Below are 6000 nucleotides of genomic sequence, written 5' to 3' on the forward strand. Positions count from 1 at the left end.
GTTCCCACTATCCCTATTTTTTCTAGTGTTTTGAGCATGAAGGGGTGCTGTAATTTATCAAATGCTTTTTCTGCATCTATTGAAATAAGCATGTGATTCTTGACTTTAAGTCTATTGATATGGTGAATTACATTTATTGATTTCTGGATGTTGAACCAACCTTGCATCCCTGGATGAAGCCCACTTGATCATGGTGCTCTATCTTTTTAATATGTTTTTGTATGCGATTTGCTATAATTTTGTTGAGAATTTTTGCATCGATGTTCATTAAGGATATTGATCTGAAATTTTCTTTCCTCAATGTGTTTCTGTCTGGTTTAGGTATCAGGGTAATACTGGCTTCATATAATGAGTTTGGGAGGGTTCTCTCCTCTTCTATTTTATGGAATACTTTGAGAAGTATTGGAATGATCTCTTCTTTAAAGGTTTTGTAGAACTCGGCTGAGAACCCATCTGGTCCCGGACTTCTCTTTGTTGGTAGGCTTTTGATGACTTCTTCTATTTCATTACTTGAAATTGGTCTATTTAAATTGTGTATGTCCTCCTCGTTCAGTTTAGGCAATTCATATGTCTTTAGAAACCTCTCGATATCTTTGAAATTTTCTATTTTGTTGGAGTATAGATTTTCAAAATAGCTTCTAATTATGCTTTATATTTCAATCCTGTCTGTTGTGATATTTCCTTGTTCATTCTGAATTTTAGTGGTTTGGGTTTTCTCTCATCTTCTCTTTGTTAGTGTGGCTAAAGGTTTATCGATTTTGTTTATTTTTTCGAAGAACCAACTATTTATTTTGTCAATTTTTTATAGATCTCCCATGTTCTTGGATAGGAAGAATTAATATTGTCAAAATGGCCATACTACCAAAAGTGCTATACAGATTCAATGCAATTCCAATTAAAATCCCAATGACGTACCTTACAGAAATACAGCAAGCAATTATGAAATTCATCTGGAAGAATAAGAAACCCAGAATAGCTAAAGCAATCCTTAGCAGAAAGAGTGAAGCAGCGGGTATCGCAATACCAGATCTTCAACTCTACTACAAAGCAATAGTAACAAAAACGGCATGGTATTGGTACCAAAATAGAAAGGTAGATCAATGGTACAGAATAGAGGACACGGACACAAACCCAAATAAATACAATTTTCTCATACTAGACAAAGGGGCCAAAAATATGCAATGGAGAAAAGATAGCCTCTTCAACAAATGGTGCTGGGAGAATTGGAAATCCATATGCAACAGAATGAAACTAAACCCATATCTCTCACCATGCACGAAACTAAACTCAAAATGGATTAAGGACCTCAGAATCAGACCAGAGGCCCTGCAGATTATAGAAGAAAAAGTAGGCCCAGATCTTCAACATGTCAGCTTACGACCAGACTTCCTCAACAGGACTCCCATAGCACAAGAAATAAAAGCAAGAATCAATAACTGGGATAGATTCAAACTAAAAAGCTTTCTCTCAGCAAAGGAAACTATCAGCAATGCAAAGAAAAAGCCTACAGAGTGGGAGAAAATCTTTGCCAATCATACTTCAGATAGAGCACTAATCTCCAGAATCTATAAAGAACTCAAAAAACTCTACACCAAGAATGCAAATAATCCAATCGACAAATGGGCTAAGGAAATGAATAGACACTTCACAGAAGAAGATCTACAAGCAATCAACAAACATATGAAAAAATGTTCAACATCTCTAGTAATAAGAGAAATGCAAATCAAAACCACCCTAAGATTCCATCTCACCCCAATTAGAATGGCGATTATCAAGAATACAAGCAACAACAGGTGTTGGCAAGGTGTTGCTGGTGGGGCTGCAAATTAGTGCAGCCACTCTGGAAAGCAGTGTGGAGATTCCTTAGAAAACTTGGAATGGAACCACCATTTGACCCAGCTATCCCATTCCTTGGTCTATACCCAAAGGACTTAAAATCAGCATACTACAGAGATACAGCCACATCAATATTCATAGCTGCTCAATTCACAATAGCCCGATTGTGGAACCAACCTAAATGTCCTTCAATTGATGAATGGATAAAGAAACTGTGGTATATATATATATATATACAATAGAATATTACTCAGCCATAAAGAATGATAAAATTATGGCATGTGCAGGCAAATGGATGAAATTGGAGAATATCATGCTAAGTGAGATAAGCCAATCTCAAAAAACCAAAGGTCGAATGATATCGCTAATAAGTGGATGCTGACACATAATGGGGGGGTGGGAGGGGTTAGTGTTAGGGTTAGAGCTAGGGTTAGGAAGGGGGGCAAGAATGGAGGAAGAACTGTATAGAGGGAAAAGAGGGGTGGGAGGGGTGGGGGGGAAGGGAAAAAATAACAGAATGAATCAAACATTACCCTATGTAAATTTATGATTACACAAATGGTATGCGTTTATGTCATGTACAAACAGAGAAACAACATGTATCCCATTTGTTTACAATTAAAAAAAAAGTAAATTAGTGGGGCTAGGGTGGTGACTCACTGGTATAGCACTTGCCTAGCACACGTGAGGCACCACATAAAATAAATAAATCAAGTAAAGTTTTAAAAAGTGAATATGTCACCAGGTATTAGAGAGGATTCTGTTTTTTATTTTGTCATTGGTTTTTAATTGCATTGAATTATGATCTGTTACAATGCAAAGCATTATCTCCATTGTTTTGTTATTTAAGATTTCCTTATTGATTGAAAATATGATCTATTAGGAAATGTTTTGTGCCACTGCTCAGAAAATGAATTCAGTCATTGATGAATTAGATGTTTTATGAAGGTCTGTTATATCCATTTGATTAATAGTGTTTTTTAGTTCTGAAATGTCCCTACTTATTTTATGTATAGATGATTAGTACAGTGGTGAGACAGATGTATATTGTTTTATGGTCTTTTTGGTTCTTGATATTGAGAAGAGTTTGTTTTATGTATATAAATGCACCATTGCTTGGGGAATAAATATTTACAAATATTAAAAAAATATATATAGAAGAATGTTAGTTGTCTGCAAGCCAGAGAATTCAAAAGCAGGTAAATGGGAAGAAAGTTCATTGTAGGGGTTCATGAATCAATGTAGAGCTGCTTCTAGTCAGTGAGAGAACGATTAATGTATTGCTGTTCCTTAAACATTGTTCTCCATTTCACTTGGGTTAGTTTCCCCTCAATGACTGTTTAATGATGATCATGAGCAATAGTGAAAATCAGAATATTTTCATAGAGTTTTTAGCTTAATTATTTACTTTACTTTGATTTTTAAGAAAATTTTGGTGATAAGAATTCAACATGAGATTTATCCGTTTAAACTTTTAAGCACACAACACATTATTGTTACCTATGGGCACAATGACGTACAATAAACTTTTAGAAAATATTCATATTACATAACTGAAATGTTAAATCCATTGAACAGTGACTCCTCATTTCTCCCTTTCTCCAGCCATGAGCACCACTATTATACTCCCTGTTTTGGCTTATTCACTTAGCATAATATCCTTAAAGAATATTCATGTTTTGCAAACTGGCAAGTTACTTCTTTTTTTAAAACTGAGTAATATTCTACTATATGTATGAACATTATATTTCCTGTATTCATTCACATTCATCAATTGACCTTCATATTTTTACCGTGTCTTGGCTATTGAAAATAATACCTCAATGAACATGGAACTGCAGATTATCTCTTCCACATCCTGATTTCCATTCCTCTGAATGTATACCAGAAGTGGGATTGCTAGACCACATAGTAATTCTATTTTTAATTTTTTCAGGTAACTCCACACTGTTTTCCATAATGACTGCTCCACATTACATTTCCACCATTTGTGTAAAATAATTCCAATTTCTCCATATCCTTGAATCTTTATGTTTATATAGCCATGCTAGCAGATGTGAGGTAAGATCTCATTATGGTTTTGATTTCCATTTGCTTATTGACCATTTGCATGACTTCTTTGAAAAGAATGCCTATTCAAGTCCTTTGTTCATTTGTAGGTAGGTTTTTTGGTGTTTTTTTTGGTGTGTGTTTTCATTTTGCTTTTTCTATTGAGTGGTTTGAGATTTTTATATATTTTGATTACTTACCCTTCACTACATTGTTTGCAAATTGTCTCTTTACTCTGCTGATTGTTTCTTTTGATGTTCAATTTTTTTGTCTGATATATAATTCTACTTTTATATTTTGCTTAAAGGCTTATAGTGTTTTCAGTTTGGGTTTCACATCCAAGAAATCATTATCAAGACCAATGTCATGAGGCTTTGCCCCTATGTTTTCTTAAAGGACTTTTATAGTTCCACATCTTACATGTAAGTTGTTAATTCAATTTGAATTGATTTTTTTGCATGGTATAAAACATGTACCATATTTTAATTTACATGTATATATACAGTTTTCTCAACATTTCTTTAAGAAAACCTCATATACTATAATTAAGTGGGATTTTTCCCTAGGATACAAACATAGTTCAACATATATAATTCATCTAATGTACTATACCAGATTAACAGAATGAAGGATAAGAATGATGATTCTTAAGAATCAAATGTCAATGGATGCAGAAAAGAAAGTATGACAAAATTCAACACTTTCAAGATTTAAAACCTCCAAATAAACTTAAGTGTAAAAGAAAATCACCTTATCCCAACATAATATTAGCCATATATGAATCCACAGTTATCATCATGCTAAATGGCCAAAAACTGAGTGTTTTTCCTCTAAGATCAAATAAGACAAGGATGCCCACTGTGAGCACTTCTGTTCAGTGTAATAATACAAAGTCCTAGTCAGAGCAATTAGACAAGAAAAATCATTGAAAGAACTCAAATCAGAAAGGAAATAGTAAAATTATCTCTGTTGGCAGATGACATAATCTTAAATGTAGAAAACCATAAGGATTTCACAACAAAAAATTGTTAGTATTAATAAATCAATTCAATAAATTTGTAAGATGAAATTCAGTATCAAAATCAGTTGCATTTCTATAGGCCAACAATGAACTACCTTCAAAATAAATTGAGAAAACAATTGCAATTGCAGTACATTAAAAAGAATAAAATATTGAGAAATAAATTTATTCAAGGAAGTTAAAATGTAGATAATAAGCATTATAAAACATTAACGAAAGAAGTTTAAAGACATAAGGAAATAGAAAAACAACTAGTATTCTTAGACTGGAAGAATTAATGCTGTAAAAAATCTATGATATGCCATCCTATCTATAAATTCAAAGATGTCTCTATCAAAATCCTAATGATATTTTTATAGAAATAGAAAAACTTTCCTAAAATTCATATGAAACCACAAGCTTAAATAGCCAAAACAATCTCAAGAAAGAACAAAGCTGAGGTGGCATACTTCCTGATTTCAAAATATTTTCTAACCATAATAATGAAAACAGTATGGTATTGGTATAAAAATGTGCATACAGACCAATAGAATAAAATAGAAGACTCAGAAATAGAATGATGCATATGTGATCAACCAATCTTCCACAGGTGTGCCAAGAGTATACAGTAAGGAAAGAACAGTCTCTTCAACAATTTGTTGGGAAAACTGGATATCCAAATATACATTTATTTTTATATAACCAGTTCTATGCTACATCAAATTGACCATTTCAAAAAGGAAACTTAGTGCACTTTGCATAGGCATCAATGACATTTATTTCTTCAGTCATGTTTATAGTATTTTAGCTTCTATTCTAAAAAAGAATGTGTGATAATATCTATTTTCCACATTTTTGTGATATTTAAGATGAGTATTTAATAATATGTAGGGGTAATGCACTGCCAAATATTCTAAGAAAATGGAGATGTTAAAGAGACTATCTCAAAGAAATACAGACTGTGTGAACTGCTTTTGAGAAGAAATCCATCAAGAGGCAGGCTGTCTTTCCCTAGCACATTCCATGGTACTTTTCACTTTCATTCTTAGGATCATGATATGGTACCTGCTGACATTTTGCTCCATTTTCTAGCATATTTCCTGTTCAAAACTCTT

Source organism: Sciurus vulgaris (genome assembly GCF_902686455.1).
Source record: "Sciurus vulgaris genome assembly, chromosome: 5".
Lineage (NCBI taxonomy): Eukaryota > Metazoa > Chordata > Mammalia > Rodentia > Sciuridae > Sciurus > Sciurus vulgaris.